Source organism: Apteryx mantelli, chromosome 10 (genome assembly GCF_036417845.1).
Source record: "Apteryx mantelli isolate bAptMan1 chromosome 10, bAptMan1.hap1, whole genome shotgun sequence".
NCBI classification, from domain to species: Eukaryota; Metazoa; Chordata; class Aves; order Apterygiformes; family Apterygidae; genus Apteryx; species Apteryx mantelli.
The window spans coordinates 13,445,168-13,468,061 of record NC_089987.1 but is presented as its reverse complement, the minus strand read 5'-3'; the positions used below and the strand labels follow the sequence as shown (position 1 = coordinate 13,468,061).

Sequence of the window (22,894 nt, the reverse complement as noted above, 5' to 3'; positions counted from 1 at the left end):
ACCGCGGGCGCTGCGCGGCCCCGGCGCTGCCGCCGGCCCGGGGCTCGCGGCCGCCGGACCCCCCCCGGCCGCCCGCGGGGCGCTGCGCCCCGGGAGCCGCCCGGCCCGGCCCGGCCCGCTCCGCCGCCGCTGCGAGCCCGCGGGCGGCCCGGCCGCCTCCGCTCCCTCCGCGCAGGGCTGCGCCTGTCGGGGATGGGTTCTGCTAAAGTCAGACCTATCGTCGCAGTTTAGCCCCGTTGAATTATCACTTTTTTCTTGAAGGGGATCGAGGGGTCTCTGAAGAAACCACTGGCCGCTGCTTTGAAGCAAATAAGCAATACCATTCAGAGCTACTGTAGCGTGAGGTATTAACTTGGGCAGTAGGAAAATCTTTCATGAAAAATAGTTACAGATCCTGGAACTCCACCATATGTGACAACACAATAGCTTTTGTTATCAGGAGGGGGTTAGTTAATTTTACCTATAGAAAGTTTTACTAGCTTCAAGCTTTGGGAAACGCCTTTGTGAAGACTGGCAGTGATCCTTAGAGCTGATTAATTTGAAAGGCATTTGGAGGAGCTAGGGGAAGGGGAAGGGATTCCCTTTTCTTTCTTGCATCACCTGAAAGTTTGCGTTGCACAAGTAATACAGCTGTTCCTTTGCTGGCTGCCTAAGATTTAACGCAATAAAGATTTTGTTGCGCATAAATACACTTAAAAAAAAAAAGAGCAGGAAAAAATGTAAGAAGAGGGAGCTCGATAAAGCATAAATCCCAGCAAAATCTATCTTTCTTTTCACAGAAACTTAATTTCCGCCCCCCCTTTTTAGTGATTTGCGTATAGTGCTTATATTAAGATATGCAAGTTACTCTTAAAAAAAAAAAAAAAGTTATTCATCTGCCAATAATGCACCTTTAAGTGGCTCCTGGTACAGAGCTAGGAGGTACAAGGCTGCACCGCTTAATTACTCTACCGCCAAGCAAAAAAACCGTTACAACTGTCCCTGCCTCCGCCACCGCTCAGCGCTCGCCGCGGAGGAGGCGAGGGCTCCGTTCCCCGAGGGGACGAGCAGAGGACACCGGTCCCTCTAACACGCATTAATCACGGCCAGCGAGGCCGGGCCGGGCCGGGCCGGGCCGCGGAGCGCCCGCCCAGCCTGCGCGCTGCGGGGCGCCGGGCGGCTCCGCGGCGGCCCCGGCCTCCCGCACCTCCTGCGCGCCTTTGCTCCCGACGTGCGACCGCGCAGGCCGTGCGCGGCGCGCTGCCAGCGGGCGCTTCGAAAGGCCGCGGCGGCTCCGCGGAGGCGTCAACGCGCCCTGCCCAGCGCCTCCTCATTAGGAGGGTTTTATCAAATTTATGTTGCGCGTGGGGCGCCGGAGCTGCGCCCTACGGACCCCGCGCACCAGTCCAAGCGCACCCGCGCCGCCTCCGCGCCCGCGGGCTGCGCGCGGCCTTCCCGTCCGCCGGGGCGCGGCTCCCCCCACGCGGGTGCGTGGCCAGGGCAGCTCCCCGGGCGCACCGTTTCTGCCCAGGTTTGTTCGTGCTTGTCAGGGTGCGGAGCCGCGACGAGGCAGGGGTGCCAGTCCCCCCTGTCCCCGCGCACTCGTGACGGGAGTTTGCACCATCCAGGTCAGATGAAGTGCGGAAACTAAGAAAATCTGACACCGCCATTGATTCACTCTCTTTGTTCTCATGTCATCTGTACACGCTGGAGAGAAAGAAATGCGACTTAAAAATTGCAATTAACCAGCCTTAAAGCAGGTTTCCATCATTGGGTATATATTCCTATCAAATCCCATTTCTTCTCTAAAAAAGTACATCTAATTTTAAAATAAAACAGACGATGTAAAATACTTTTTATCCTTCTAAAATAAGAGTTACTTAAATTGTGACTGCATGTATCTAAATAGTCTTCCTATGGTTTCCCACAGATTTTGGTCAGGTCTCGAAAGAATGGCAATTTTTTCCTAATGTTTTAAAAGTATTAACTTCCTTTCAAACATTCTTTAACCTTTAATGTTTTATAACTTGATGAAAAGGTCACTTTGTTCAGAGTGGATGCATCTGCTCCATAATTGTTCTAATATCAAGCAGAGCTCCATCCTAACACTAAATTCTTTTATTAGGATTTTTTTATTAATATACTATTGTTAAGGTTACCATGAGCAATTGTTTTAAAGGCAGAGAACTATAGACCAAAGGATGCTTACACTTTATTTAATTTCACCAACTTCAGATGTTTAGAGCTGCACTCAGCAGATGACATTAGCTGAGCTCTGAGAAGAATAACCTGAACAGTTTCACCTCTTCCCATTTGTAGGGGCCTTAGGCAGAAGAGGAATAGAATGAAGAGCTGAATTTACAGACCAAGCTGCATAACGAAGTAGCACAAAATACTAATTAACAATACTTTGTACCTATAGCAAGTTTTTTCCAAGTATCACAAAGTACTTAACAAAGAACTATGCAAGAAAGCTGAGACACAGATGGGCTAACATGTAACCAAAAGCAGAGTGAAGCCAGAGACCCAGAAACCATTAGACCATGGCGTCTCAAGAATCAGACTCTAAAAGCAACACGGTGGTAAAAAAATGCTTCTCATGTAATTGTATTTTAGGCTACTTACCATGAAGACAGTAGAAGCTTTTCAGCACCTGTAAATTAGTATTTGTTATTAGGAACAATAGTATTTTGAATCTGAGTATTCAGTCAGCGTTGATGTAGAGAACTCATGTTCATTCCCACATAAAGATTTGGAGGTACGGACACCAATTCCCACAGGCGGGATGCGAGCGCACCCCTATGGGGCAGGTTCTGGCCGCAGACACGTGGGTTAACGTCACCTGCATCACTTGGACAAGGCGCAGCGGTTGCTTTGCAAGGAGCATGTTGATACCTCACTGCGTATCTGAGATCAGAATGAGAACTTTAAATTGATACCATTAATCCCTCTGAAATACAGCAGGATTTTCTTATTCTTACACAATTCAAACATCCAGAGAATATGCTTAATTAAGATTTAGCTATATGTTTTTTTAAGATTAAAAAAAATAAAGAAATGAGCTAATTATGTTGCTTAGTATTCAAATATATATGTATTTTTTAATAACACACTTTTCTAGCCAGGCCAGTCCCTTGAGGACCTGTTCCTCATTTATAAGGGGGTCTCCAATGGGAGTTAAAAGGAGGCTATCTTACAAGAAGAAAATATATTCTGAAAGAGGAGCCATACAAAGATAATCCTGCATTACATATATCAGTATGGAGGCTGGAATATGTATTCCAATGATGCAAATCTTCCCCTGCAATAATTTGCTCGTTAGTGTTAACAAAAACTCAGCTACAGATGTCTATGTATTTGTTCTTGTATTTTTCATAACGCTAATGCTTTTAACTAAAATTATTTTAAAATTTTGCTTTATTTAATGAATTTAAAGGTCACTCTTCTTCCTTTCCATATGCAAATCCTATTAATAGTAGAGGTTTGATATTAATGGGAGCTAACAGACTAGATACTCCCTTCCCACAGAAACCCCACAGGAGAACAAAATAATCTCAAGATAATTTCACTCTATTTGTTGCTTCTTTTCCCCCTTTGAGTAATCACATATCTGGGTAAGAGTACCTTGGGAGCAGGAGCCAGAAGAAAAGCATTGGGGCGAGCTGTGTGGGGCCTCTGGCCTTGCGGGGAAGGATGAGCGCCCAAGGGCAGCTGATTTTGGCCCCTTTGGAGGGCTGATATTCCCCACCTGGGAGGCCCCAGCAGCCACCCGGAGAGCACAGGGGTTTCCAGGGGCTGCTAGAGCTGGTAGGGGCAGAAGTGAACTTACTGCTTCTCCCCGGTTATGTTAGTTGTAGAGTCATTAACTGTTTTGTCACCATTCTTATACCTGTATTTTGTGTAGCAGGACTCTGGGTGTTTTTGATAGTACTTTTTTTTTTTTTTAACTACAGCTGTTGTTGCTAAAACACAAGAGTTCTCTGCCTATAAAGGGGAAGGTAGAGAACAGAGGAACAAGCTCCTTGCTTTCATCTGCCCTAGAGGAGAGTGCTCCCCACGCTAATGAGGGAGAAACAAACCTTTCTAGCCCGACTTGTGCAATAACGAAAATTATTCACAGTTTTTCAAGCCAATGAATCCAGATACTAAACAGCAAAGCATCACTAGTCCAGACTGGGCTCATCCTTGGTGGAGAATAAGGAACAGTCCGTACAGCCAGGATAAAGGCCAGCCTCAAGCGCTGCTCCTGCAGACTGGCTTTGATTTCATTAATTACAATCCAAAGTAAGGTGATTAAAAGGGGAGGAGAAAGCAATGAGTCACAGACTACAGAGTGGTGTTGATTTACCTCTTATTTAGGGGCAGTAACATGCTGCCTCTGAGCACCAGGTAATCCTGTAAGGAAACCCATCTTTACTATGCTCTCTCTCCTGGTTTTCACTCCTGAGCTGAACAAATCACTAAACAAATAAAGTTTCCTCACATACACGTCTCTCAACCTACATTTAGCAGGTGACATTAGTCTACTGTACTCCTACACAGCATAAGGTCTTTGACAGTCGCACTTTAAAATATCTGAATACCCCTTCCAAAACTGGTAACGTCTTAGTTTTTTAGAGAAAACATTTTTGTTTCCTTAAGTTTAATTTATTTTTCCACTATTAATACCAAAGAGTTTTTTCTTTGTAAATTCCTGAACCTGGAAGTTGGTTTTATCTTTTGAGAAGTGTTCCATATTAAAAGCACAAAGATCCCTATAGACACAAACTTGATACCTTTAAGACCGCAAGGCTAAAGTAAATCCTGGCATTGACTGCATCGACTTCAATGGAGTTACGCCCAGCTCCGTAAGCGCGCATGCGGAGTCAGTGGGTCCCAGCCAACCCCCAGCAAACCAAGCCCCCCGTTTCCAGTAAGAGACAGTGACGCACGGAATAATGTCTGCTGGAAGCAGAAGCTGGTGGCGTAAGCAATCAGCAAATATTTTAATTTATTTCTTTCACAAAAGTATACCTGGCTGGAGAGCTTTGCTACAGTCGGGAGCGTGCCGCAGAGGCCGGATGCGCCGTGGGGTCCCTCCCACCGCGGCACACGGATGTCTCCCGGGGCTCGACCAGTGGGACGTTGGACAAACCATCGGGAATCGTGACTTTGGGAAGCAACAGCCCTTGCGACGCGCACGGGAGCTGCCATCTCACAGAGATGCAGTTTCTGGCTCTTTTCAGACGAAAGCAGATAGCATCATATCCTACCATGGCTTACATTAAGGTCACCTTTTCTTTCACAGCCTCGATGTGGCCGTAGATTTGGCGAGGGAAGGGGCGGAGGGTGGGAAGCCCGCTGAGATAAGAGGCATCGCATCTCGGAGGCAGCCAGGGCCCTAGTCACAGGCCTGTAGTTTTGATTATAGGCTGATACACACTCAAAGCTCCCTTTGACTTGCAGGCAAATATGAAAGCATAGAATTATGTCTAAAATTTGAAGCGATGCATGCTAAAATCAGAGGTATACAGCTCATGTTTGGGCGGGGGGGAAGTGCTGATTGCTACAAGCCTTGTGTTTCCAGCCACAGAACTGAACGCTGTAATTGCCCAGGTACATTACAGGCTTGAAGGGTTTGCATTTTTACAAAACATTAGGTATAAATTACTTCCACAAACAGGATTCTGGACTCAATGGAACAATGCACCTATCTTAGAGCAAATCTGCTGTTCCTGGATTCAAATTTGCTATAGGCATTCTGGATTTTAATTAATATACTATGTTTCATATGTATGAGCATTTCATGTTATTTTGGGTTTTTTTTTCTGACGTAAACACACACTGCATTTTCACTTTAAACAAAACGTGCTCCCTGTGTTATTCTCCAAAGCACCCGAATAAATATCACAGACTTTATAGATCTAGTAGCCTTTCCAGTGAACAACACAGCAGTCATGCTTCACAGCAAGGGGATAACATCCTAGAGTGCAGCTGATAAGAGCAACAATTTACAAAGCAAGAGATCTGTTATGCAGTGAAAGCTTTATTACCATGACTTGATGTTACATCTACAGCACATAAGGGTTAATCATTGCAGCAGTTTGCAGCTGGTTTGCGCTCTCGGGGGAGTCGTAGCAATAGACTTCTGCGTGTAAGACAAGGTCAGCGCCGCTCTCGCGGGGTCAGCAGGCCATGTGATAACCGCGCGCCGAAACTTCGGCTCCGAGGAGACACAGGTGCCAAACCCATTTTGTGGTCTCTTGTAGAGCGCTTCTTGTGGTTTTTAGTCTCCTCGATAAAAACACACACATAGCTCTGTGGGCTATAATTGGCTGGCGAGTTTTCAGAGCTCCCCGTCAGGGTGAGTTTTCGGCGGCAGCGGCGGGTTCGTGAGCTACATGAGAACATGTAACATTTCACGGGAGACTTGCTCTTAGTGGACTGAGAAAACAGAGCAGTCAGTGCTGAGGGCTGGGGCCAAATCCTGCATAAATTGTTCCGTCTCATTGTTTAAACTGCTCACATGAGTAAAGTGAGCGGAATTGGACTTTAACATTTTATTAATATTTATCTTCTGTGCTACAAGACCCCCAAATAATCAAATAAGCAAAACTTTAATCCTCAAATGCAGCTTTAATCTTAAAATTGGTTAGCTTATCAGAGGGGTAACATTTATTTTCAGAGACAGGCTGCTAGGAGCGATCAGCTGAAATAGAAACCTCTAAGTGAAAGGATGCAAGTTTATTGGGCAGTGTTGTCTATATTTATAGTTTTTGCTCAACCCGTATTTCTGTTTTTATATGCACATGTCAGAAATTAATATACAGCAAACTTCACCAACAGTTTTAAGATAGCCTAAAATATAATAAAATCAATAAATGATGTTCTGGCATAAATGTTTCTGTAGCTGAGGGTGGTCAGGTTCAAAGGGCAACATCTGACCATTTCTCTTTCCCACCCTGCTGCGGAGTAAGACCCTCCCCTCAACTTCAAATCACTGGGGAGAGGGTAATTTAAGCTATACTTGATGTACCCTATACATCACTGTCTTCAGGACCAGGTTTAAAATTAAACTCTGATGTACAAAGTTAAACAAAAATGAGATAAAAATTGGCAGGGGTTGAAGAGGGTCAAAGTAGTCAAAACACAAGGTAGACTATTGCTTCTTTTGATTTATGTTATTCTGTGCACTAAAAAAAATAAAATTATAGCTCTCACGGAGACTTTTTTCATTGAGAATAACGCATTCCTAATTTGTCTTCTATAGACTTACAGGGCATTTGCTCTGGGAGATGGAAGAATTTATTTATTTATTTATTTATTTATTTATTTAGGCAAGGGAAGGATATCATCAACTGTTGGCAGAATATTCAAATTATCATTAGATAGGACCTTTGTCACTCAACAGCAAGTGAAAGAGAATGGTATTTCACTTTCCATTAATGGTTATCTTATAATGCATGCCTATATAACCTTGTACTTGTATAGAGTTTTGCTTTCAGGCAACTCTTTAAAGCACAAACAATGTATTACAGTCACATATGGTAGCAGAAAGAAAGAGTCCAGTGAATGTTTCGTTTTGCATGTTATACATATGCATAATGCAGTTACCTCCAGAAACTTAGTACAGGAAAGATGCCAAACAGAGGATTCTTTTGAAACCAATTCAAGAAAATCCTTGCAGGAAGTTAATTTTTTTATGCTGTAGTCAAGTTTTCCACATATTGCCATTTACATGGTTAGTGTGTGGACTGCAGGCAAAATAATTTGGAATTGTAATCTTTATTTTCTGTAATATGATAATGAAATCAACTACTATCCAATGGAATCAAATGAATTTTTCTGTGCTACTCCAGCGGGAGGACTTCTACTGGCTAACTGCCACACTAATAAGAAAATGAAGAAAAATCAAGTCCTTGGAAGGCTAGCAAATAAATAATGCTTATTTTAAACATAATGGTTGACATGTAAAGATTTTGAAATCTTTTAAAAACTGATTAAGCAAGTTATTTCTGAAGGTGTTTAATTTTACAGCAGGCTGAAGTTAGGCATGTTCTTAAGTCTTGGGCTGTATTAGGGCATTAGAAAAAAAAGGGATCAAAACCCTAAAAGTACCTGAACTTGATTTTAAGTCTAACACAAAAAAACCTCGTGTTGTCCAGACAAATATAAAAAAAAGTTTTTATAGTAGTGTTTCATTAATATTGCCAATGAAAATTCTTTATTGTTAATTTAGCTTCTTGCCAATTAATATGCAGATTTCAGTTTTTCAATCTGCTTTTATAACAAAAGTCTGAGTGATGCACTGTGTAAAATGCACTTTATACACGTGATTTTATAGTACCGACTGCATATTTGCTTTTAATATATATATATACTGGCAAAAATTTTATATAATAATTAATAATATTTTTTTTCACAGACACCTGTTTGGAAAGATGAAAGTGAAATAGATATATCGACAGCAAATTGTTTTAATAGGCACAGCAAGCAAAGGTATGGATGAAATATTAGAATGACTCCATAATTCATGTTCTGCAGTGCTAAACCTTCTGGATTTAACAGCTGGGCAATTTTTTTTTGCACTACTGATTGAGGCTTTTTCAAACATCTATTAATACTGTATTTTTTTAAAGCTTTTTTGACTCACATAGCATGCACTCTGTAACTATAGCAGGTTGTGTTTAACAAAGAGCAGAGATAGGAGCTAGTTGATTAGGAAATTATCATCCACATTTTTCCTATGCCCAATACATTCGGGGAATCGGGAAAACTATGAATTAAGGAGGTAGTCACAAAAGTTGCAAAGTAAGTGCTGCAGCACTCAGGAAAGATGAAAACAGTATGAGAGTCCATAGGATTTTAGACTGAGGGTTCAGCATACGGGAGCCACTCTGCGGCTAGTAGCTGCTCAGAAATCAGGTGAAGAAGAAAAAGCTATGAAAAATATAAACAGAGGGAGATAATCAGCTGTTAGAAATACAAGTAACGCTTTAAAATCATGTGCTTAGCATGAGCGATGTCTTTCGCTGATTTACCCATGCAGCAATTAGGAGCTCCTCCTTGGCACAGAAAATGAACTGATTGATTCCTTCGTGCACCAAGTAGCTGATTACAGGTAACTGATTCATTTTACAGACGTTATTCCAAGTGCGTTACTGTACACAGTCATCCAAGGCTCAGATGTGTCACGGGTGCCTAAGCACGCTTGTTCAGGAAGGGCCCAATTCAGAGCTCATCAAAATCAATGGAACGATTTCCACTGACTTCACAGAGTTTGGGATTAGGCCTTTTCCACCCACCTGACTGAGAGATTTCCGTTTCAGTGCAGCTGTGAGATGCAGTTCATTCCACTACCTTACACTGTCCATTTTTAATGCATAGTATTTTTGTAGAGTGAAGTTTACCCATTGACCTGTGCAAGGTCTCTGTGCTATATATGTATTAATGACATTTCTGCAATCCCTATTTTTACCAAGAAAAACAGCCTTATCAGGTTTTTCTTCTGAGTGTGCTAAGATTTGCATTACCATACTCAAGCACTTGCAGTGGCACCATGCTTCAAGCAACAGTGAAGAACTGAGTTTATAATTTAATAAAAGCGCTCTGAGTAATTAGTATTCACTCAATGAAATTCACAGTTTGCAGAGGTCCAGTCAAAGGCCTAAGTGCCAGTCTAAGTCCAGCTTATTCCCCAAGGCACCTCTGAACTGAATTGGGCCCTATTTTATTAAATTATAATAGAAAGACTGCCATGTCAAGTATACTGATGCTGAAAGACCCAACCCCACCGGACCTCGCACAGATAAGTAATCATCACTTATGCTAATAGCACATTTGACTTCGGTGGGCTGACACATGAGGATGGACTACTTACTTGACTAAGATTAGTCAGAACAGGCATGTTACACAGAACAAATGACTTATAAATATCCAGCTGCAGCAAAGTGCTGACTCCCATCTGTGACGGCTGTGAGGGTGAATGAAGGGCAGGATATGATCTTTAGAAAACTAGCTGAATACTATTAGTGAATGGGTGACAGTTTTGCAGATTTCTAACTAATAAACCAAAGCTTTGCCTCCTCAGTTATGTGCTTCTCCCCACTGGTTTTCTGTCCTGCTTTCGTTTTGTTTTGCCATCATCCAGCAATTCACGGTTTTCTATTTTTACTCTTTCTTCTTCAATGCTTGCAAGTGAATTTAGTGTTTTTGAAAGGTATTCAAGCAACAGCCGCAAAGGCACACGTGCTCCTGCTTAACTGCAGAGCAGACACTGGGGTAGCATCTCTGCCTTGCCCTGCCGGCGTCCCTCCCCCGGCTCTGCTGGGACCGGCGCAGTCTCTATGCTCATTTAGTCTTTGGCTTCTCCCTTCAAAGCTGACAATAAGGGCATCATACAGGGCATACCGTTCCAGTGAGTTTGTCTGATAAAACGCCTAGCCGTTAAGGCTTCTGCTTAATACAATTTTGTTTCATACGGGTCACAGAAACAACCAGATTTTTGGCCCTTATGCTCTGCAACACATTTGTACCAGCATCCTAGAAAGGAAAAATTCTCTGTGCCTAACCTGCCTCAGTTTCACCTGTTTGTTCTTGAATTCTTTGTCACCCAGCTTTTCTTCTCTATTTTGTTTCCACTCTTTTAAAAAGTATCTTATTCCAGTTAGGTAGCATTGCCCTCCCTGGTTCTTCTACCCTAATCATGCTTTTAAAGCTGATCTGTTTTTTCTTTCAGCACGGGCTGGGGAAGCTTTACCTGAAAGTAACGTAGTAGTGACCGCTGATGATCGGCTGCCAGGGATTGTATGAACCCAGGATTAATTTGTTCCTGAGACCTGGAGAAACCATGAATGGTGAAAAATATTTGTGGGATATGCATATTAATGGTTACAAATATTGCATCCAACACCAAAATCCCAGACGCAAAATATTATAACCTATTTGCAAAGGGACCCTTAGATCCAGTTTCACTTGACCTGTGTTATAGGAAGACATACAAACTTCTCAAAGTCAAAGAAGATAAGTATTATAGTATTAGTAGTATTCCTAAACGAGTATTTTCCTGTTACTTGGGGGCTTCTAGTGCAGCTCCAATGATTACTCTGTGTGTGAGTGCATGTCTGTGTGTTTTGCCAATCACATAAGTGAAATAAAAGTAATAAGTATAATAAAAATGCCCTAATTCCTGCAACTTTATTTTCATTGCACTGTAAAACACTAAAAGCAAAAACAGTTTCCTGAAGAACCCTTCCATAGCAGGCCCTTGAACAAGATGACTGTTTCTAATAAGCAACAGCTGTCGTTGTGGTTTTACTAGTCAAATGATTCATGTCTTTTGCTCAGAAATGATAAGTGGAACAAATGTTTACTTAGATATGTAACAGAGGAACAACTGAAAAATAGTGGACTGTCAAATAGAAATATTTTCCTGTTATCTGATCCTTAACAATTAGTCTGAACTGGTTTTTAGTCACTAGGCAGTGGTGTAGTGGAGCAGTCAGGATGGCAAAGAGTTCAGCTCACAGAGTTTTGCAAACCTGATTCAGCAGGCTGGTCTGCAAAAGCTTGCAGGACTCTGCAGTTTTTTAGGGGACACAAGCACTTACCTCTGCAAACTGTTGCCTGCCACCCCCTTCCCTGCAATTGCCCCTCCTGTCTTTATTCATCTCTGAAAGGAAGACCATGAACTCACCATTTCTGCTTGGTTCCTGGAATTTCCCTTATGTCGTCAGGGAATACCAAAGTGCTGCTCTGCTGCTTGGTCTTGAGTGAATACCCTCTGTTGGCTACTGTTTCCCCAGGATTTTACAAGGTCTTCTGGGAGGAGCAGATTAAATAAGAAAAAGTATTCTGCTGCAGGAGACTCCAGGCTCTGATCAAGGACAAAAAGATGACGTTATCTGCTGAATGTGAGGAAGCAGAACCTACCAGATCCTTGCTGTATATCTGCTGAGCCTGGAAGCTGCTGCAGCCAGAGAAGTTTGACACTGCTGTGGCATCACAGGACCGGAGATCATTTTGTGCAAGCACTGGCGGAAGCAGCAGTAGACTACCTCTTCCAAGCCTAAGAAGGCAACATCAGAAAATGGTGACTTCTGCCTCCAAAGGGTGGAGATGTGGGGAAGCAAGTAGAGAGACCAGCGAGGGAGCCCAGGGGTGCACCGTGTGTGAATGGTACCAGCGTACATCTGTAACTTACCTGGACTTCTGTTGACGCTTGCCAATAGACTAGGGTCTAAATTCACCCTTATTTCACATAGATTCTGGACTCTGCAGCTTCTTCTGATCTCTCTCTTAAATATCTTTGCATGATGCTGCATTGTGTCATGTAGAAAGACACTCAGAGCTTGGGTTTCCCATCTGTAAAATGGGAACAATATTTCCTGTCTCCCAGCTTATCAGGTTATCAGGCTTCTGGGATGAGAATCCTTTTACTGCATGTTTCTGTATTGTCTGGTTCAACGAGACCCTGATCTCAGTTGAAGCCTGTAAGTATCACTGAAATATAAATAGATAATAATAAAAAGATGATTTTGACACAAAATGGAATTTTATATTCTGGAGAGTGAAATAAAATATGTACTAAAGTCTACTAAAGTGTAACCATGAGATCAAATGATAAAATTCTTCCAGCAACAAAGAGTTGACACAAATTTGTGAGATTAAACTGAATCAACTCAACGGAGGCTTGTTCTGGTGGTTTATTCATATAAAGTATATGAAAAAAGTAAGTGAGATGATCAAATTACCCTCACAGCATGGATTCTGACATGGCTGTAGACTCAGCGAGCCACTGGAGGACTGAGCAGGTGTGTTGTTCTAATTATACCCTCAGCCTTGCGAGGAAGGAGCGAGCTTCCCGGTTGCTTCCCCGCCGGAGGTAAGGTGTTACCAGCCATCAGCAAACGAGAGGGGAGAGCAAGGACAAGGCACCTGAGGGGAGAAGGAGGAAGGAAGGAGCAGATTCATAATGCTGTTCAGCTTTTAAAAATATATGTACATCCCCAGGCTGAGCCACCCGGACGCCACTTCCAGTACTCCTTTCACTCGTGTCTGAGTAACCCCTCCTTACGGCGAGCCACACAAAATTCTTTTTTAACATTTTCTCTTTTATGACCATAGTGAGATATCTGGCTAATCATAACGATTTATTTGTTTATTAATTAATCAACAACAGGCACACTAGGAGTTACAGTGCAAGCAGTCCCACACATAGGTTTTTATCACCATATACCATACCCCTAGGGAAATATACATCTTTTTTTTCAAGAGCATAAATGGACATTTCTATAAATTGCAACTACTTGGGTGCATGTACTATGCAATATTATTCATCTTTGTATTCCAGGTGAATCCAGACTAGACTACCAGCCTCTAGGGGAGTCTGCTTCATATAATTATCAGTATTCAAAGAATGATTGTAGATGTTGTAGCTTAACAGCAGGTGAATGGTCCTTATCTGAATATTAAATAAAGTGCAACTAGATTTCAAGTTATCTCTCACTAAATGTTTGCAAAGTCATTAGTGAAAGCATGCAGCTATAATCTCCACCACTCTTCTTCTTACAAAGAACTTTCACTTTTGTTTTTAATTCCTTTCCAGGATGAATTGTTCATCTCCCTTTCCTGTACACACACTCTTCTCCATTGGTTGGACTACGAGCAACACCAGGGAAGCTGCCTTGTAAGTAGGACCTATGCTTTTTTTTTTTTTTTTTTTTTTTTTATGATAAACAACAAAAGAAACCTAGAGAAGAGCAAGAAAGAGAATGATTTATTATTTCCTCTAAGGACTATCAGAGCGCTGAGTGTGAGGAAAAGGCTCTTCAGTAAACTGCTCCTTTGTCCTCCCAAGTTCTGGGAACTTTAGCTCTATATTTGGTTTCCTTGTTGCATGATCTGAGAGCTGCTTTATGTATTTATTTAGCAAAAGCCCTTTATTACTATTTTAGAATGGGGGAGGGTTTAAATATACTTGAAAACTGTTTTAATAGCTTGGTAGTGGATGCTGTGTGAATATAGTAGATACTAGTTAAGAGGAAATTAATAGCAACAAAGAAAAAGATCAAAAACACCCCCTGCTGAGCAGAAGGAAACAAACCAGAAGCAGGATCGAGAATTACTGGAGATAAGGGCAGAGGAATTAGTGTGGGACACTAACGCCGTACCTTTGAGGCACGACCCAGGTTTCAGTCCGCAGCTGCGGAGAGCCCAGCGCATTCCTCATCCTGCCGGGGAGCCGTTTTTAAGAGGCCTTTTCAAGACGGACGAACTCTGCAGCGAGGCAGCGAGGCAAGGACACCGGCTGCACCCGCGGCCGCGGCACCACGAGCGTCTTGCACCCGCCGCGGGGCAGCGCCTGGACCACCGGGGGAAAGCCTCTGAAACACAGCAACTTCAAAACGCCTCTTTTCATTGAATACATATATATAAAAACCATCAATGGAGCCATCTCTGCAGTAAGCCATGCATTGTTTATTTTTACTTGGAACCCCATTTATTTTAAGCTGTAACACAGTGAGTTTTCAGCACGACACAGGCCATCGTCTTTTGCTTTCGAGCAGTACACCTCTTGTTTCAGGCTTCTGCAGACTCAGGCAGATGTCGCTACACCTCTTTACACTTATTCCAGCTCATCTTTGCAGAAACGCAGAGTAGAAATATTAACTCAGAAAAGGAGGAGGGCAGAAAGCCGAGCGCAGGTCTGTGCTCAGCTGTGAGCTAGCCAGCAGGCTGGGCAGTCCCGGGGACTAGGGAACGTGTGGGACTCCCGTTATACCTGCTACATCAGGGGCTTCAGTAACAAGAAATAAAGAGAGCTTTTTCCAGCAAGAGGGCACTGCTGTGTATTTTTTACCTTTAAAAATATTCTGAAACAGACAATAATTAAACAGTGAATTGTAGATTTGCTCAGTTTCCTTAAAATACTTCCCTTTCGCCCTCCCCCCCCCCCACACCCCTTTCAAACCCTGGCGACCACTGTATAAAACACCTACCATAATTTTGTATTGCTTAGGTAATAGTGTAACGCTCAGGAGTTCTGAAAGCGCTCTCATCCCCACTCCTCCATCCAGGCGGGATATTCCCTGGCTCGGTTACTTGTCTCGCTTTGCTCCGCGCGACATGGACAGTGGCCGTTCCCGCAGGCCTGTTCTGCATGCTGTACCGATGCCGCGGCTGCCGGCAATATAGGAAACAGAGCCTCAAGGCTCAGGTACGGGTGGTGCTTTCCAGTCCCGTATTCCTAAGTATATTTATGTGAAGGTGGACTGCACAGTAATTATTTGCAGTATCAGTTGTGATATTCCTATTTTCATAGTGTTAAAAAGAAAACGGAGGCCGTTGGTGTCTGTAGTTGTGATGGGTTTCTTTTAAAGGGAAGGACTCTCCTACACTAAGGCAGCAGCTTTTTCTGGGGACTCCCTCCTCCAGGACCAGACGTGTTCTATTCCCATCAGAACAAAATGCAGAAATTCACAACTCTTCTCTATTTGGCATTTTTATAAGTAAAAAAAGTTTCAGTAAAAACTGTTCTACACAATTCAGTCCAGAATCCAATCTTTTCATTCTTGCTCACATACAAGTCAACCTCAGTCACTGGGATTAGTCCTAACTGAGTCTTATACATGTCCATTTTCTACTGATGCTATTTAGCAATACTTGAACCCATGTTATTTGTATTCATTTATATTTTTACAACCCCCTGAAGCACTTACACATCTCCCGATTTAAATATAAGGCCTTTAACAGTCTGTCCTCACATAGAAGTCAATAGCCAAATCCCACTCCGTCTGAAGCCAGTGGAAATTTTGACATTTATTTAAATGGTGAAATCATAATTTGGTTGAAAGTGTACAATAAAGAGGAAGATGATTTGCTTAGGGAGTGATGAGGGTTGGCTTTGTCCCTGTCATCAACCACATGCTGGCTGATTTAAGAATGAAATTTGGACCGGCTCACAGAGGTAATCAATCATTAGACCGGATGCCCTTGTTCAGCTAGGCTAAGCAGTGGGACAAACATGGGAACGTAATGGGAGAGCACAAAAAGAAAGGTCTTAGAAAACCTGAGAATCTCTCATGGTTTTGTATCATGTCCCCAAAAACTTAAGCAAGCAGTGAGTTCATTCAGAGTATGGCTCTTCCGCAGTTGATTGATGAAGGTTGGACACTGTGGCCCTTATTCATAGTTTTCACCAATTTCAGAGAGGCTTTTTGCATGTTGGAGGGCTAAACAATGGCTAGAACACATGCCAGCTGTAACCGGAGTTTGCCATAAACGCTTCCCGTCCCGTTTACGGACTCCCGACCAGGTTCCCGGCAGGTGCTGCCAGGCACACAGGAGGGCAACTTTCTGAGACCCAAACTGAGACAACCCTGTGGTTTTGGTCTCCTGAGCATATCTGTGATTTGGCTGCAGACTAAAACATCTCCAGCAAGTCAGACCTATTTCCAAGTACTTTGGTAAATACCGTAGTACACATTTTACTATCCTATAATACTTATATTAGGAATGTAATTGTGTCTAAGCCTGTAGTACACAGCTGTTTGTCAGATTTCTGACAGAAGAAGTGTGAAGATGTAACCCGTGCTCTGGCTGCTTGGTGCTGCTCCAGAAGCACGACGTGGTGACGTGGCCTTTTCGGCCGGTCGTTTCGCCCGGTGGGGAGAGCCCGGAGGGTGCAGGACTGCCCCGCGCAAACCTGCCTCCCTGCGAGCCGTCCGGTGCGTGCGCTGGGGTGGGAAACGCCGTGCGGGCAGAGAGACCCGCCACGGCCCGGGTTTACCAGGCAGCGCCAAGAGCCGCCGCGGAGCCGCCGCCAACCAGCGCGAGCCGCGGCGCCTTCCTGACGCAACGGGGCGAGCGTGAGCTGGGACGTCCCCGCGGGAGCCGCCGGCGCTCTCGAGGATGTGCCCAGCCATTCGCAGCCCTCCGCCTTTTCAGTAAAGGCAGCAAGAGGCCTACAATCAGCAAACTGCCGTTAGCCATCGAAACATTCCTACATGAGAGAGGGTGCGAGTTATGCAAACATCCACCCTCTCAATCTGTTAAGTAAAATGAAAAGCCACTTAAAAAATTTCCTCTAAATTTGGCCACAGTATAGTCCTATTAGTTCAAAGCAATGGCGTTAACTTTATTGTTATTTGTGTTTGGATCAAAGAAAATTATGAAAATAAACATTAGACAGAATTATAATCAACACTGGAAAAGAAATGTTTACTAAAGGTTTTCGTCTGTGTTCTCTTACCAACATTAAAAATATTTTCTTTCTCTAAAGTTTTCTTGCTTCCTTCAAAGAGATTGATTTCAGTGGAAAGAACAAACATATGCAAATAAAGTGAATGAAGTTATACCCCCTGCCCCTATCCCCCCAAACTGCATCAGATAATTCCATATTGTTAGTCTGCATTACATTTTTATCAGTTTTTTGTCTTAATCAGATATGAAGCTCTTGCAGTACATCTCTGAAACTGGGCTCTGACCCTGATGTGACTCTACAGCACAGAAGCAGCCTTAACCCCGCTGTAATCTAATAGTTCAAATTTAACGGATTTGTTTTTTCAGTGGAAATAATGGCTTCCTGTCACAAAACAGAGCCACAGATTACATATCTGATAAATGGCTTTGGTATGATTTCTCATGTAACATACAATTAACAGTGTTTTTCATAAGATTTCATGGTTTACGGATTTGGTGAAAGCCTTAATAAGTTCATTACCACGCATTTTCTTCTAAAAAAATCAACATTTCTGCTAGTGCTTTAAAAACAAATAATACTTTGCTTAGAAAGAGCTCACCTATCTTTTGCAGTGTTAATTTAGCCTCAAAACACTATATTGAAATTATTACCAGTGAGTGCTGATGTATTTTTTCATGAGGCATATAATTATAATTGATAACTGAAAATGTAAATAGGGTAATTTTGATTTTATAAGCTACCACCCATACAGATACCAAAGATTTCCACATTATAGCTATAATTGTTTTTTGTCATGCCATAATCCCCTAAACATTATCAACTAATTAATAGCTGAACAATACATAAGGAGATATGCAGTTCGTGTATGGATAGCATTCTGTATTTTGAAGGAGTTTATTATCTTTAGTTTGCTCTTGAAATCACAGTTCGGCAATGCTGCTGCCGCCCTCGCTGGTTATCTTCTGCCCACCCAACCACCGGCCCTGCACCGCGGCGTGCTGCTAACTCCCAGCATTTACAATGAGGTAATCATCACCTTGTAGTTCATTGGTGTGAATGCTGGTCAGATGGCCTGTATTTTATTAACAGAAATAGGGTCACAAGTCAAATACATGCTTGGGGTCAGTGAACAAATACAAAAGAAGATTAGAGGAACAAAAGAATGTGACTGGAGGGGTAAAATCCCACTGGGGGTTAATCGAGCAGAAATGTATCAAAGAATGTAAACTACCCTTTCTTTTGTTATTCATCATACAGGACGTAGCTCCTATATCCTGCTGATTTCAGTTAGATAGAGCATCATCTCCAGAATGCTATCTTTTAATGATCTCTTTGTGCATAGCCTTACAGAGGGACTTCCAATACTACTGCTAAAATAATAATAATTAAAAACAACTAGCAGAAAGACATGGACTACAAGAACTTGCTTCACTTAATATCCTATTATGCAAAGAATCTCTATAAAAAAAGATAAAAATAGCATACAATGTCACTTTTCTGGGAGTCTCTTCTGCCTTCAGGAAAAAAGACTGGAGCAAGAATTAACTTCACAATTATTCAGATTTAGGTCCCTCTTGCAAATCAAATGAATTAATAAAAATATGTCTTAAGAGATAGCAATATATTGCTATAGTTTTAATTTTTTTAAGAAATATTGTCCTTTCAAGACAGAAAAACAAAAAAGGATCTAGCATGCCTGATTTGCACAGTAAGTACTGGACTTGGTAGGGCCCAAATGGCAGCAGTCAAGAAAAATCATAGGGTACTTACCAAGTGGCAGCTGATTTTCCCTTCTGATACATGTTCATCGCTCTTTCTGTGACAACAAGCGGAATATTCTGCCTTATTTAAACTATGCACATTTGTCTAATTCTTTAAAATCCCAGCAGTAGAAAGATTCCCTTTTCATCAATTTCCATTTATTATGCTTGTAGCTACATATTGTAATATGAATTCTTCTATCCATGTATACTGCACATATACAGACTTTATGTTTGCACACTTCACATGGAAAGCATATTTCAAAACTATTGCATTACCGCATGCCAGAATATTATTGCTATGGGAATGCAGATACATGTTATCAAAAGTACAGTACAAAGCAAGGGAGTGAGAGTAAGGGATCCTTAGTACTGTGACTCTGTGTGCCACTGACTTACTGTGCAATGTTCATCTTACCGGGGTGCACTTTATCCAAAAAATAAGCAATATGTCCTTCTGCAAGGCTGGAATAAATGTTAACGGGTCCAATCCTGCCCTTTGAAAGGAAAATTGGGATTTCTGTCACTGATGTCAAGATGAGCCAAACCAGGCTCAGAGACTGAAAATCTTTAAGTTCCAAAGAGAGCTGCTACATAAAGGAAAATCACATGGCCAGACGCAAACTATGGTAGACTGCTGAAGGAGTGATGTGCAACAAAATAGTGCAAAGGTAAACATTTCTTGAACTGAAATTGAAGGCTTCCTTATTTATCTATTTATCTATCTTTCTATACATAGATAGATAGAGATATATTCCCACACAATTTAGCTTTACACATTATACACCCCATGCATTTGATCCTGCATCATGCAGCAAAGTATATATTTAACTTAGATAACCTTAAAACTAAGTATGTGCTTAAGTGTCTTGCTGGATCAGCACTAGATTGCATTACATTTTGCAAGATTGAACATAGAGCTGCGTGTGTGGGTTTTTTTCCTCTTTGAGCATAGGGTACTGTGACAGTGTATACATGCTGTGGCTGACCTAAAATCAGCAGCCAAATTGTGGACACCAACATCAAGATTTTCTTTATGGAACTGGTCTTAAAAGTGGAAATGTCTCTCTCTCCTCCAGCTATAGTGGCAGACTGTATTTACCCAATGATCCAGATGTACAAGACCTTGTTACAAGCTACAGATTTTAATAAGTTATTTATTTGTAAGTTAGGGGGTTTAAAAATCACACATTTTAGAAATATTTTCTGGAGGATATGCTAACATTTCCTGCCCTTAAGGTTGTGTGCTCACTACATATTTTAGTGTTATTTAAAAGGTTTGTAGAAGATATAAATTATCACAGAATGGATTTAGACATCTTTATAAAATAATAACAGGTATTTAATACATAAAGAAGCCCATACAAAAATGACAAACTCTTACACCTACATTGACATGCAATTAATACACTTCTAAAAAGCCATGAGTTTAAAGTGTCTTTCCAAGATTTACATTTTAGCCATTTGATTACTTTCTGTGGAATACAGTCCACTAAAACATGGCATGCTGAACTCTTTCTGCTAACTCGGTGTAGAAACACTATTTAAGAGAGTTAACTTTTCACTAATGTGGTCAAAATGTTAAAGAAATATTGCTTTATGAAATATAATTAATTACCTGTGCATCTGTATTATGTGGAAGAGACATACTACCTACTTTGGACAGCAGTGCGGAGACGCATTGAGGTCTGCATAATGCCAACACGCTGTATTACTACTTAAAGGCTTGTGAATTAGAATTTTACTACAGTCACAACATATATATTGGGCTCTTCTAGTAAATTGATCACTCAAATAAAAAGAAAGGAATGTTTTTGATCTGCAAAGAAGATGGGCAAAAAATAAGTCTGCTCATCTTAACTCCGCATTAGGGGAAAAAAGTGAACTTTGATCTATCATATTGCAGAGCTGCTTGTATTTCAATGGCAATTTATCAATTCTTTAATAGTCAAAGCTCCCAAGTAGTAAAAGCTTCTTAGACTTCCTAATATAATCACTATTATTTTAAATTTTTATTCTGTATGACTTACTGTTCAGAAGCAAGAAAACAGCACGATTTCTTAACTCTTCTCTCTTTTATAAGAGCTGAGGAGATGGAGTCCAACACTACAGATTTTGTTCTTCCTGCTACTGGTGCAAAAGCCATGCAGAATGCATGCAACCTGAACGCACCTCAGCGTTTCTGGTCTAACCCAGCAGCTAGTGGCCCGCATCAGTGCCGGGATGCTCCCAAGGCCGGCCGGTGGCAGCTCTCCGCCGCGGCGCCGGCCGGGCCTCGGCTCTGCCCGCCGTGCCCCCTCCAGCCCTGCTCACTGCCTCCCACCCACAGGGAGCAATTTGGGCGCTTCCCCCGCGCCGCAGCCCCCACCCTCGCTGCAGCCTGCCTCGGGGCGGACGCGAGCGGGCCCCCTGCTTCCTCCCCCGGGCCAGGCGCCCCGCCGGCCCCAGGTGCTGCCCCAGCGCCCTTTCGGTGACGGGTGCCCGTATTCAAGCCTGAAACCACAGGCACTGGAGGATATTCAGCACCTCGTGGGCCTGTCACAGTGCTGCATCTGAAATAAGCTTAAGCCTGGCTTGTTTTAAAAAGTTTACCTTGGCAAGTCCAAAGCACAGGGAGGAGCATTAGAGGCTGCAGATCTAAACTTGCATGTTGTTATTGCTAAACATTAAACCCTAAGGTCAGAATACAGAATTCCCACAGTCAGCCACTCCGACTCCAAAATACATCAATGTATTTGCTAAATGGAAACCATACTCACATCGCATCTTATCATAATGTCACAAAACCCAAGAAATTACAAATCAGTTTTAAGGCAAAATACATGACAGCAAAATATAAGTACACAAAAACTACATTAAATATCAGTCTTCATTTATCCTTACCACTTCAACTTACCTCTCAGTTCAAAACTCACTGCAGTGCACAGCTTGAGAGAGTCTAAGATCCATTTTAGAGTGGACTGAAATATAAATGACAGTTCGCACTACACATGAACATAGACAACTGTATAAAATATTTAAATAAAGACAGAAAAGAACAGAGGAAACCAACAGAGCCTTTGGCAGACCCAGCCTTTGGGAATTTAGCAGCTTGAGATTCATTGCAAATTTCATCTTTAATGTTATTTTTAGTTCAATATTTTGTAGCACTCAGAAGTAAATCTTTGTGTGCTGTCTCTCTTCCTGCTTGCGCTGCTTCCTTTTCTGATCTTCTTTTTTTAAAGAAACCTAATATATTTTCAATACAATTGATTTGTGACATGTTTGGTGTTGTTAGAGTTACCCTGTTTCTTCATACAATTCAGTAAAAAACATTGCATTGGTGTTTCTTTTTAAGTGTTGGATATTGATTGCAATAATTGAATATAAACAAGATCCTCGAATAGTCTTTGTTCCACCCCACCTTGTGTTGCATTAAATTCTCTTACATTAATTTGGGTTCTTGGGTTAGGGTCAATCCCTTTTCAAGCTTCTCGCTATTGCTCCAAATATTGCCACATACCGTGCAGTTTCAGGGCAGTTCTGATTTTATCCGGGAACCTGTTCTTTGTCTCCTCTTAAAGCAATCAGACTGGAATGATACAAAATAACACAGGAGCGGAGGACGCTGCAGAGGGGAGGTGTGGATGAGTACTGTCTGCAGAAAGAGAAAAACACTGGTTCTGCCTCACATCGTCTCTCTTCCCCCTCGTGCACTGTGCGGGCTAAAATATGGTACATCAGGGAGCGGAACAGCTCCTCCCGCAGCAGCTCCGGCGGACAGGCCCGGCCTGCCCTCCCGCGGGGCCCGCTCTCCTGATGCCGTGTGCCCTGCAAGCAGATACTGTTGTGGGCTTCATCTACCAGGGCAGAGACCAAAGACACCAAGAGCTAACAGCTTAGGTATACAAATGCATTTGCACAGGCCGAAGCAGCAGCGAAGCAGCAGCATGTCAGCTGCCACACAGCAAACATCTATATATATATATGCCTT

General features: G+C 42.4%; 1 long non-coding RNA gene across 3 annotated transcripts; it reads right to left on the bottom strand.

The window, feature by feature from the left end:
* Window positions 1–8,392: 8,392 nt before the first annotated feature.
* LOC136992850 (uncharacterized) lies at window positions 8,393–21,869 on the bottom strand. Of its 3 annotated transcripts, XR_010885290.1 has the most exons (8): window positions 19,340–19,418; window positions 18,932–18,977; window positions 14,130–14,342; window positions 12,711–12,894; window positions 12,161–12,459; window positions 11,654–12,025; window positions 10,718–10,796; window positions 8,393–8,898 (listed from the first exon to the last, which is right to left on the bottom strand). It is a non-coding gene; the product is annotated as an uncharacterized lncRNA (long non-coding RNA). The 3 variants fall into 3 exon arrangements; XR_010885289.1 differs by having other exon boundaries at window positions 11,654–12,459; XR_010885291.1 differs by lacking the exons at window positions 18,932–18,977; window positions 19,340–19,418 and adding an exon at window positions 21,818–21,869 and having other exon boundaries at window positions 11,654–12,459.
* Between the last annotated feature and the right edge of the window lie 1,025 nt (window positions 21,870–22,894).